A 12,828-nucleotide genomic window follows, 5' to 3' on the forward strand; every position below is an offset into this window, starting at 1 on the left:
TCACAATTTTCTGATTAGATGCACAGAAATGTCCCAATATTTCTGGTATATTTTATTTGAAAACCAATGTCACCACCACTTTTAAGCCACAGGCATACTAAAATCTGGACTAGCTTCTAAGCGAGTGGCAGCTTTCAAGCTTCGCACACTCAATGTGACCATCCACAAATCTATGATGAATTATTAACCAGACCAGGCTAGCCCACTGCCTGGCCTTCTCTGCTGAAAGTCAGCAGCTGTATCCTGCATGAAAAACACCAGCATTCTTGTGTTCATAAAACCCACTGGTTCCAGTGCAGCTACCCAGAGGGAAGCCTTGGGTGTGGGCAGCGACAGGGGTGTGGGTGCCACCGTGGGGTCCCCCAGAAGGAAACCAGGGGAGCACATAACTAAATGGTCACCCATGACAATGAATCATGATCTGGTGGAAAGAAATTAAAGCGCTTTTATTTGGGGATGACATTGGCTGGCTGCCCCTCCCTCTCCACACCCCCCTTTCCTCCTGACCCACCCACCCCAGCTCTTTTCCCGGGCCTGGGAAGGGCACATGGAGGGCAGAAAGGGCTTCCCTAAAGAAAACACAGAAATACACTTTATAAAACAAAATAAACTTAAAAACAAAGGCACTTAGCAAAAACGTAGTGGAAAGTGTTTTTTCCTTTCCAGTCTTTCATTTTCACTTAGCATTTCCATAAACACATTCTTGGGTCCAAATGCTGAGAAACTCTTTCTCTAAATACTCGAGGAGTGCTGAATGGAGCAGGAAATGATGAAGACAGAAAGGAATGCCACTGATTCCAGATGGATGGGACCAGCTGGGGAATTCAAGAAGGTCCTGGAGACATTGTTCACGCCTCTGAGGGCCGATCGCTCAGGATCCTCCAGCAGCAGCGAGAGAACCAGCAGGGCCCTTCCCTCCTCTCTCCAGCCAGGCGTCGATCAGGGCCACCCCTCCTCTCTCCAGCCAGGCGTTGATCAGGGCCCCCCTCCTGTCTCCAGCCAGGTGTTGATCAGGGCCACCCCCCTCCAGCCAGGCATCAATCAGGGCACCCCCTCCTCTCTCCAGCCAGGCATCGATCAGGGCCCCCTCTCCTCTCCAGCCAGGCATCAATCAGGGCCCCCCCTCCTCTCTCCAGCCAGGCATCAATCAGGGCCCCCCCACTCCAGCCAGGTGTCGATCAGGGCCCCCTCTCCTCTCTCCAGCCAGGCGTCGATCAGGGCCCCCCTCCTCTCTCCAGCCAGGCGTCGATCAGGGCCCCCCCTCCTCTCTCCAGCCAGGTGTCGATGCCGTTCGAGGGGTCTGGACCAACGAGCCCTGGTGGAGAACAATCCCCACAGAGAACTCCGTGTGACCCTGCCCCACAGATAACACGGAAAGGGACTTTTCATCATCAGAACCTACTGATCTAGAAGTGATCAAACACTCTCTTCTTCTGACTTCCTATCACCAGGCACGGGTGAGGAGGAACACCAGTAATTTCTTACTAATTACAGCTCAAGCACCAATGTTTGTCCACCGTTTTCTTCTCACACAGATCTAAGAGGATCAAGTTTATTCCCAGAATAACATCTGTCTCATTTGAATTCCAGTGTGCTTCCCTGAGTGGCACAGCCGAGCTAGTCTTGGGCTCTGGAACAGTCCAAAGACTGGGGACTCCCCTGTAACACGCAGCCACCTAAGAGAACAGGTCAGTGACAAGTAGAGGGAAAAGCTATTAGGAAAAAGAACAACTTGTGGGCCTAAAAACAAGACGTTTCTTATACAAATACAAAATATTAGAAAATCGCACAGCAGTTGCCAGAAAAGATCTCAAGTTGTGGAAAGTAGAAAGGCAGGTGCATCCCAGCACTGCGGCTGGAGGCAGGAGGCCACCCGCGGGGCATTCAGACCCTGGTGCCCCAAACAAATCCCGCCAAGCCTCCTGGGACCAGGCCCCTGAGAGCCACGGGGCTGTCTGGAGAGTGTCCCCAGCCTCAGCCACGTGGGGTAGAATAAAAACGATTAAGAACTGCTTGAGAAGTTTTAAACTCTATGCATCCTACTCAGCACAGATTGGCCCGTTTCTTCTGCCATGGATCTTGGCTAAAGGAAAAGCCGGCAGAAGCCCACCGGAGCCTCCCTTACTTCCACCCAACACTGCACATCAAGCCGTGCAACCCTGCCCCAAACTGTCCCAGGGTCATGGGTGTGCATACGTGTGCAGTGTGTGCAAGCATGTCACAAGAGGAGGCCTCCGAGGAACATAAGGATGCGGACTCCTCCCTCAGCCTGAACCTCTGCCTCTCGGGCACAGCTCGACCTTCGACCTTCGGCTTCCCCAGGGAAAGACTTTGAACGCTTCACTCCTCTGTAGCCCTGAGGACGCGGGTGGCCAGACCAGTCCCTGAGTGCAGCAGCATGGCCGTGTGAGTTTATGGCCCATTGCACTAGCCCTGTACACTGAATGAGATACTAGTTGTTTACAGCTGTGAGCATGCACAGCCCCCTGCACGCTCAGGAAGGAGCTTCTCGGAATCTCTCTCCTGCCTCGCACCACGCAGCCGGGCTAGCAGAGCCAGGTTTGTGGGCCGAGTACAGGAGCCTGCTCCCACTGTCGCTGCAGGTGACTGGCTGAGGGGCACATAGGGCCCAGAGGCTCCTACCTCTAGCCACCTAAACTAATGAAGAGTCCAGCCTGTGGGGCCCACCGCAAATCCCAGAATCTCAGCAGTCAGTCTTGGACATTTGTTGTCGGGGAGGGAGGGGATCTGGGAGGCCAGGCGTCCCTTCCAGACTGCACAGCAGGCCACGGCGGCAGACCTTCCCCAGGCTGCTCCAGCCTCCAGGGCCCCTTGGCAGTCAGCCCCACCCCCGGCCAGCAAGGCTTCCTGAGAAGGCTGAGCTTGGCAGCTACAGACTGGGGGGATCTGGAATTCCCCAGAAAAGCCCTCATCCCAAAGGCCATGGGAAAACCAGCCCTGTTGGAGGATCCCACCCTGACCTCGGAGGAGAGTCCAGCACGGCCAGTCCCCTGGGCTCTGCACGCAGATGGTTTTCCCAGAACCGGTTCCTCTTCCTGAATCTCTGCTAATGGCCCTGTCCACCAGTCTGACCCCAGCCTTGGAAACCCCCATGCAGCCTGGGCCAGAATGAAGTAGGCGCCCAGAGGCTCAGGGCGCTTGGGGCCGAACCACCCCCAGCTCCACCGCCTCCTTCCTGCCCCCGAGCCGTGCCTTCCCCTGCTGGGTGGGCTTGCTCTGCATCTGGGAGCACCTGGGCCTGGGGGTGCAGGCGGGTTCGCCCCTGCCCATTGGAGGGAAATGTTCTGACGTGGAAGCAGAGGGCGCAGCATTCAGGAGAACCAGTGGGGCCTCCACACAGGGCGACGTAGTTAGGAAGGGGGTCTCCGGCAGGTCGGCCCCGAGTGAGGCACGCAGCTAGGAAGGGGGTCTCTGGCAGGTCGGCCCCGAGTGAGGGACGCAGCTAGGAAGGGGGTCTCCGGCAGGTCGGCCCCGAGTGAGGGACGCAGCTAGGAAGGGGGTCTCCGGCAGGTCAGCCCCGAGTGAGGGACGCAGCTAGGAAGTGGGTCTCCGGCAGGTCGGCCCCGAGTGAGGGACGCAGCTAGGAAGGGGGTCTCTGGCAGGTCGGCCCCGAGTGAGGGACGCAGCTAGGAAGGGGGTCTCTGGCAGGTCGGCCCCGAGTGAGGGACGCAGCTAGGAAGGGGGTCTCTGGCAGGTCGGCCCCAAGTGAGGCACGCAGCTAGGAAGGGGGTGTCCGGCAGGTCGGTCCCGAGTGAGGGACGCAGCTAGGAAGGGGGTCTCCGGCAGGTCGGCCCCGAGTGAGGGGGACGCTGCTAGGAAGGGGGTCTCCGGCTGGTCGGCCCTGACTGAGGGACGCAGCTAGGAAGGGGGTCTCCGGCAGGTCAGCCCTGAGTGAGGGACGCAGCTAGGAAGGGGGTCTCCAGCAGGTTGGCCCCAGCCCTGACTCCAGGCCTCTGCGTCTCACTGCTGCCCAAAGCAAGGACCACTGGCTGCCGTGATAGCTGCCACAGTGCTGAGCAGGCCCAGCCAACGCTGCATGGGAAAGGGCTCTAGGAAGGAAAAGGCCGCGGCAGCACCCAGCCTCCTAGAAAGGGATTCCACGAGCCACAAAGGCACCTGGGCTGTGGTCATCAGAGTCCACCACAAGACAACCTTCCCGGGTCCCTACACCCTGGATGCAGCTTCGGTGCGTACCCGGCATGGAGATGCTCCTGCTGCCGGCATGGCTTTGGGGACAGCACTTTCCTCCTGGAGCCTCAGAGGATGGGGGCAGGAAACATGTGTCCTGCACAGTCACCACTGGACGCCAAGGTAGCCGCCCCAGCAGGGGCCATGGGCTGAGGCTGGCCCTCAGGCTCCCAGAGCAATGGCTGCTCTGGGGAAGAGAAAACACAGAAGTGACAAGATCAAGGCAAACTAGCTGCTCCAGCACCTCGAGGGTTTGGAGCCAAAACAAGAAAGCTCCAGAGCTGAAAAGAAGAGTGAAACCTTTTCCTTCAGAAGGAACACAGCTAAAGAGAAGATTTAGGGGTACATGCACGGGCCCTCAGCTACTCTGTGCAGCCCCTCAAAGCAGGCAAAAGGCCAGGAATGAAACCTAACGCAGAAATGGGAACTGGCTCCAACGCCACATGAACAGCTGGCCTGGGCGATCACGCCCAATTCAGACCCAGGCTGCAGCTTGGAGACGACGAAGTCCAAAAACGAAACTCCAGGAAGACACAATAACAATCACCCCTAAGCTTTGTCAGGCATCTCAGAGAATCCTCCGTCCTACCCTGGGCACGCCATGAGCACCAAGCAGGGAGGGTGACTCTCAGCAAGGGGCTGAGGACTCTGGCCTATCCTGGGGTGAGGGAGGCACCCAGGGGCTGGGCCATGCGGGGCTGGGAGCCACGGCCCCCATGCATGTCCTGAGCGGACATCTGTCTGGTCAGTGGTCAGAAAAAGGATCCCCACAGTGTCTAGGAAAGACTCAGACCCCTTACCAACCTCTGGAGTTTTATCCTATGGGCAGTCAGGGCCAAGACGGATGATTCTTTACAGGTTGGAAATTATTCAGATAACATAAAAGAAACAATGTAAAGAGGAAAGAACAGGTGCAAGAGTCGTTCCTCGATCAATTCCAGGTCAAGGCACGGGTTTCTGTCCCCAGTGTGGCTCCTGTCTCCTGACCCAGCCCCCGGCCCAGCCCCCAGGAGCCCGGCACGGTGTCTCTCGGGACCCAGGACACGTGGGTCAGCGCTGCAGCCGTTACTAGCTGTGTTGTGATACCAGCAGGGCACTGACTGTCCCCAGAAGGAATAAAACTGAGCCTTAAATTTGGGTGATTGTTCCAAATGTGGGATTCAAGCTTATTTGAAAACGAAAACTAAGAATGCCAAATTTCAGGGTGGCTAGAGCTACAGCCTGAGGAATCCAACCCTGTCTGCAGAAACACACCTAATATTTTCAGACACTCATAGAACAAGGAACCAGTATTTTTGAGAAAATACTCACAGAAAAACAAAATCTCCCAGACACTCTGATGCCGTTTGACCAATAACCCATGGGGAAACTCACTTCCGAGGATCCAGGCCCAATGAGGGGGTTCCCGGGCACCTTGGTGACTCTGAAACTCGCATCTACAGCAAAGCTTGAACGTTTGTAACTGTTCACTTTGGGCTCTGCGTCACACCCAGAGAGACCCTGAACCATCTGTCACAGGTGACGTAACCCTCAGTTCCCCTTTACCTGTGCCAGAGCCTCCTAGACACAAAGGCTGGAGCCCCAAAACCTGTCAGGGGCCTGTCAGGGGCCGGGGCCTCTCAGGGGCCAGCCACAACTGCACTCCGCCTGTCACTGCTGGATGCCCGCTGCGGCCTGACGGAGCCACTCCCTCACCTGTCCACACGCATTTCCCACACAGCACATCATCTTGAATGAAGGCAAGTTGTTTTCTTTCTCGGCCTTGGCGTCCTCCACAGCCAACACCGTTCTTGCAGTCTGTGAAGGGATGATTTCTAAGCTCCGCCTTTGTTCTTCACTCACTCACCCACCGTATACATAGTTGCACATTGATGCATAATAGACATATACTTGCTGCTACGGAAGGCCTCGTATTCCTGTCTCTCTTCCTACCACAGCACTCCTGCCATCCCACAGGTAATGCAATTAGCAGGCTGTGTGGGTCTTATCCCTGATCTGCGCACACTCATCTGATCTGTGTTTATCATTTTTCTAGGGGGTGGTGTTGGACGCTCTCATTTTGCTTCTTTCGAATCCTATGCCGTGGAACTTCCTGCGAGTCATGTGGTTTGGCCTGGGCTTAATATGTTCCTTGAAAGCCACAGAGCAGCCCACGTGTGGATGCACATGACATAATCACCATTTCAGTTGGCGACTGCTCATTGGGCTGTTCTTGCATTGCTATAAAGAAACACCTGAGACTGGGTAATTCAAAATAAACGAGGTTTATTGGTCATGGTGCTGCAGGCTGTACAGGAAGTATGGAGGCATCTGCTTCTGGGGAGGCCTCGGGAAGCTTCCAGTCATGGCAGAAGGTGAAGGGGGAGTAGGGGTCTCACACGGCGAGAGCAGGGACAAGAGCGCGAGGTGGGAGGTACCGCCGCACACTTTTAAACCACCGGATCTCGCGAGAACTCACTCACTATTGTGAGAACAGCACCAAGAGGATGGCGCTGAGCTGTTCATATAAATCCACCCCCAAGATCCAGTCACTTCCCACCAGGCCCCACTTCCAACGACGGGGTGACAGTTCGACAGGAGATTGGTGGGAACACCCCAACTCCTCAACATTGCTTCTACTGTTTGCTATTTGCTCACTCAGCCACTAGCCACAGGTGCTGCTGCAGTAGACGTGTCTGTTCATCGCCTTCACCTACGGTTCAAAGCTAGAAGCTCTGGTTGCACGGCAAGCCCCTCCTTTCCTGTGTGAACACAGATCCCTGCTCTGACCTGCGGCTGGGTAAGACGAGATGTGCTCAGTGAACTGCCTCCCCGACCCCCCACCACAGTTCCACAACTGCTGTCCAACTTCGCACCCTCCAGAGGTACCAGCACCTGCTGTCCAACCTCGCACCCTCCAGAGATACCAGCACCTGCTGTCCAACCTTGCACCCTCCAGAGGTACCGGCACCTGCTGTCCAACCTTGCACCCTCCAGAGGTACCGGCACCTGTGGGGTGTGACACCGCATCCCCATGGGACCCCATGTGGCCCCTTCTGTCAACCCATCGGCCAGAGGCCCATCCACACGTCCCACTGGCCCCTCCAGCTAAATTATCTGGGCCCCTCAAAGGCCAGGCCTTGCATCTCATAACACCAGCCCAACCCAAATGATTCCTTCCCTTCCTGAGACCTCACTCTCTCTTCAGGGGCAAGTTCAAAGCTACCCCTCCCAGACCCCCTCCAAGATGACAGCCAAAACCAAAGCCACCTCTCTCTTCAGGAGCAAGTTCAAAGCCATCCCTCCCAGACACCCAGATGACAGCCAAAACCAAAAACAAAAGCCACCTCTCCAGAGTGTGAGCTCTCCTGGATCTCACCACCCTCCTACTTATTAAAGTGTAGCTCTTTTTCAATTTATATATTTGCTTACATAGAAGTCCAATTCATTACAGACGAATAGATAGCTTCAAATTCTGCTAGAATAATACCTCCCATCTATGAAGATCTGAGCAGGGGAAGTGCCTGCGTGCATCTAAGTCCCATTAATCTCTGCAAAAGAAGGCCTTGGCCTCCACTTTCACAAACCAGGAAACCAAGGCAGAGAGAGGTTAGGGGTCATCTAAAATCAAAGAATTGTCAAGAAACGTGGCCAGCACGCAGTCTCAGGTGTCTGATTCCAAGTGGGTTCGCTACGTCCGCCTCTCCTCCGAGGGCCCCCAGGAGCTCTCCTCCTCACCAAGCCCCTCCCACCATCACTCAGCAGCCCTCACTTTCAAAACCTTAGCAGCCACCACTTTGCTTGTGGCTGTTTCCAGCCAATACGTCCATCTCCTTTCTAAATACATACACGTCTATGTTTAAAACATGACGCGCCACCTGCAAACACGGTGCCACAGCCTCAGGTAGACGCTGTTCATCCACTCTGTACCTGTGCGGTTCACACGCTCATTAGCTCCAAATGCCTCATTTGCTTCCATTAGCTCCAAAGAAGCAAATCAAAGTGTTTTCCACCAATGCTAGATTCCCTTCCAGGAATGACACCCCCAGGGCTGCCTCCGGGGTCCACACTCTGCCCTCCAGTCCAGCACCCTGGCTGAGTCCACCTGCCAGGCACCATTTGCTCACACGCCTGAAGGCTGGATGGGTGGCTGTGGCCCTGCTTAAAGGATCACCTCTGCATCTCCAAACTGTCTTCCCAGCACACCCTGTGTCTTGGGCCTCCCAGGCCACTGTCCACCCACACAGACCAGCAGCCCCTTCCTTCCTTCCCTGCCTGAACACTGCCTGCCTCATGTCCCTAAAGTCACCAACAAGTCTCTCTGTTCTCCAACTCTCCATGATTCCCCCCATTCAAATCCAAGATCACAGAGAAGAAACAGCTCTCTAAACTGACAGGCAGGCTGCAGTGGTGAGCACCTGTGTCCCAGCTACTCAGGAAGTTGAAGCAGGAAGATCCCTTGAGTCCTGGAGTTGGAGAGTTGGAGACCAGCCTGGGCAACATAGTGAGGCCCAGTCTCAAAGAAAAAAAACTTAATGGACAATACTAAGTGGTGAGGAGAAGAACTCGGATCCCAGGAGCCCATGGAGCTGGGCGGCTTGGGCCCAGATAAGTCCGTGGGTCTCCCTTTCTCCACCTCAATGCCGTGGAGTTTCGAGAATTTAGATAAAATGAGATAATACATGGAAACGACCCCCTTAGCATCTGCATCTCGCCTCCACACCCACACACGCACAGGAAACCCACTCCCCTTTCCAGGCAAGGCCCGGGCCCCAGGCTGAACCTGCCCCTGCCGGAGCCCCTGCTGTTTCCCAGGTGCAGCCAAGCCCTGCACCTTCATCCTCAGGGCTTAAAAATAGCACAGGCAGCTTAGCTGAGCTCAGTTAATAAAATATCCAAGTTAATTTTCGCATTAGGGGAATCTAGAATCTCTGATGCCAAGGCCCATGCGTGGCCACACAGCCCCTCCTTACACTGTCAGACAGACACGGGGAAAGCCACAGCATGGCCAGTATCCCTCCCTCACATTCACAAAACACTTCTCTTACCTGAGTGAGCCCTAGCCCTGTGAAGACACTGTTGCTACTTTCACTTATTAAACAGACCATCACCTAATTTGATGCCTGTAACAGCCCTATGACCAGCGGCCTCCACCTCCCGTTAGGGAGTCCATCAGGCTGAGAGTGTCAGCTGCCACTTCTAGCAGAGCCGGGCCGGAGCCCTGACCTTCTAGCCCAGGAGCTGGGGCCAGGGAGGCACAGTCCAGGGGACCCTCCAGGCACCCCACTTGTCATTCTCCCTATTCTCACCCGGTGCCACCTCCTCCTGCTTCAGGTGGGATTCTGTTTGTGATCAGGAGAGGGATAGCTGGGGCTGGAGGCCGGCAGCCCCTGGCCCTCACTGCCCCACAGGCCTGCAGGCACCAGCGGTTCAATGTTGGGCCAGACCGGCCGTGGGTCTTCTTCATGGACAAGCTCCAGCCTCACAGGAAGGGAGCAAGAGCCCAGTGGAGCCACAGGCACTGCGCCCAGAGGAGAAAGAAGGGAGCGACCAGAGAGCCACAGGAAGCCCCAGCGGGGAGCACACAGCAGGCCCGGCATCCCATGGACGGCATTCCCAGGACGCTGACTGCCTCCGGCTCGATGGTAGGGGCACAGCGGTGCAAGAGCCTTTCCCACCCTGGATCGCAGGGCTGGCTTTTTTTTTTTTTTTTTTTAACAGATTGAGAGAAACACCTTATGTATTGCTCTTTATTGAACACATGTATCAAGATAAGGTGCCGCATTTAAAAACAAGCAGTAAGTATTGTGGAAACGGAAGACATCACTGCGAGGGGAGGAGGCACTACACGCCTTGGGGGTGGGGGCCCCAAAACAACGCCGTGGCCATGGCGGAAGTGCCCTCCCTGTGGGTCCCTGACTCATGGAAAGTCAGAAGCACCGGCTTCCTCAAAGCAGCGATCACATAGGAAGTGTGGCTCAGTCATGCATGATACACAGACTCTACTGTGAAAGGTTAATGACTGTTTCCAAAGACACAGTGTTTAAGATGTTTAAGTGTACAGAAGGACATATCCAAAATGATTCCACAAAACTGAAATGCAGAAAGCCAGATTCTTCAAGACAAAGACTCCAAATTGTTACCATCAAAGCACCTCACTTCTACGTGGTGCTCTCCTCTTATTACCTCACCTGCAAGAGCTGGAAGGACAAAGAAAGAGGAAGGGGAAGGAGGAAGAGATTCTTTCCATTTTTCCCAATTTCAACGTTTGAATGAGGCCACACACCACCACACATTTCAAAGCTATTTAAGAATTTAAATGGCCAATGCCCCTGTACCTTAAAAAAAAGCTCCCAATGCCCCCAAAAATGTGCTGCCTTTTTTTCTTAGTAAGAGTAGTAGCAGAATTGCTTATGGTAGAACTTTAGGGACAATTCTTGTTCTGGGAGTGAGGGGGCAAGGTGTTAACTTAACCCTGAACAACACTGCCTTGTACATTCCCACAGGATATAGTAGACAATAATTGACTGCCTTTTGCAAACGGAAAAATGAGGTTATGAAGGGGAAGACACCGGCCCTGGGTCATGCAGCAAGTCACTGGCAGACTCATGTGCAAATCCAGCATTCCTGGAGACAAGGCTCAGATGTGAATGACGGCGAGGGGCCCTCAAATCAACCACAGGGGCACCGTCTTGTCTGCACCTTCAAGACCAGGGACTCAGGCAGGGCAAGTCAGAGCCAAGGTTGGCCATGAATGTGGATTAAAGAAAGAGCCTGAGGAGCTCAGTGGCCCCCTGGCACCAGCGCCGCTCAGGGTCATCCTCTACTTCGCTTCTACAGATGGGCTTTCCGCTGGAGCCCCGGGGTATCAGGCCAGCAGCACAGTTACATGAGACTAACCCCAAACCAGCGCACCCACAGGTCACCCTCGGGGTCTCCAGCCCAGACTGCATCTCCACTCAAATGCAGGAGGTGCCCTGTCTCCCCAGCTACTTGGGGCACAGATAGCCCTCAGGCAGCCGGCCCCACAGGTGACCTATGGGGGGGAGAGGAAACGGGGACTTCTCACTGCAGCCACATCCAGAGAGTTGGGCAGCTGGCATTTGAACCTCTCTACCGGTCCTCACTGCTGCTGCCCCTGGGAGGGTCAAAGGTTCAGATAATATCCAGGCCCCACGTAGGATTAGCAGCCTTAGCCTCAGCTGAGCCAGGGTTTCACTGGCTTGTTTAAAGTGGAGCACAGAGCCTGACCCAGTGGTGGCATCTCCAAACCTCCTTGTCTCGGAGGGATCCTCCAGGGGTGCCTGACCCCCACGCCTGTCGGAAGTGGGGCCTAGTGCCCGCAGGCTGGTGAAGCTGCCTTCTGGGACACTCAGGGTCTGAGTGTCTGGTCTGAGACTCTGGTCTTCCCTCGCCCTCCTGCTCTACTTCCCATGCCTTCTGTAAAGTCCTGCCGTAGACTGAATCGTAGCCCTTCCTGGAGTACACAGCGACCACGCTGTGCCGGCTGTGGGCCCCCCACCCGCGAGCCGCAAAGCCCCAGGCCACCTCTGCCTGCTGCCTGGAGACCTCGCACTGCCCCACAGGGGCACCCACCTCCAGCCCTCCTGCTGCCGTGACTGAGGAAACCCAGTGCTTCTCACACCTCTCGGACTCGCTCGCTGAACCAAGCAGCCTTGGCTGAAGGAAAGAGCGGCAAACTGACCCCCACGGGCCGCGACCTTTCCCCACCCAGGCAAGGCGACCTCAGACACTTCAGGGAGCGCCAACTCTGGCTCTCTTGTATAAGTGACAGCAGATTTAAACTACATTAACAGAAGAAATCCCTCCTCTCTGGACTACTCAAAGCGGAAGTGCCGCCACATCCTAGCTGCAGCGCTTCTGGGCCAAATATCAAGACAGTGTCTCAGCGATGATCCGCAAACCAAAATAAAGCCGACAGGAAACAGCCCGCTGGTTTAGGGGAGCTGGAATGCCTCCGGCAGCATCAAATGTCATCAACAACTGACACTCAGCCCGTTCCCGGAGGCCTCTTCACACGGGAAGAGGCCGGCTGCGAAGTGCGGCTCAGTGGGGGAGAAGGACCGTGGGGACCGCGACACTGCAGGCCCTGGAAGCCTCTCCAGCCTGAACCGCGCTGTGGTCCAGCACACTCATGGCATGAATATGCAACAGTCACTCCAGGAAACGGTCTTGCTCTGGGGGAGGGGGAGGACTTCCACATCACTCTCCCAAGATAAAACAACCAGGGAAAAGCAGATCCCTCCAGATAAACCAGAAGTCCAGAAACAGCCTCCTCTCCGGAAACGCCTCCCGGAGCCCACTTCAGAAGCTGCTGAAGCCCAGAGAAAAACCGCAGCCTCGCAGGCCCTGGCCACCACCAGCTCGCCCGCCACTTCTCAGTGGAAGGGGACTTGGTGCCCATGGGTCCGGGGTCTCCCCGCCCCGCGGGAGCCCTCAGCCAGAACGCCCCACCAGCACACACGCACACATGCACACACACACACGTGTGCACACATGCACACACACGAACGCGCGCGCGCGCACACACACACACACACAAATACACACGCGCGCACACATGCATCCACACACAAATACGCACCCACACATGCACCCACAAACGCACGCGCACACACA

The 12,828-nt window shown here is 55.6% G+C and overlaps 1 protein-coding gene across 1 annotated transcript in view; it reads right to left on the reverse strand.

The window, feature by feature from the left end:
• LOC103892305 (ras GTPase-activating protein 3-like) overlaps nt 1-12,828 on the reverse strand; it is a 105,988-nt gene that overhangs the window by 92,268 nt on the left and 892 nt on the right. The gene's annotated exons all lie outside the window — the stretch shown is intronic.

The sequence above is a fragment of the Pongo abelii genome, chromosome 18 (assembly GCF_028885655.2).
Source record: "Pongo abelii isolate AG06213 chromosome 18, NHGRI_mPonAbe1-v2.0_pri, whole genome shotgun sequence".
Taxonomy (NCBI): domain Eukaryota; kingdom Metazoa; phylum Chordata; class Mammalia; order Primates; family Hominidae; genus Pongo; species Pongo abelii.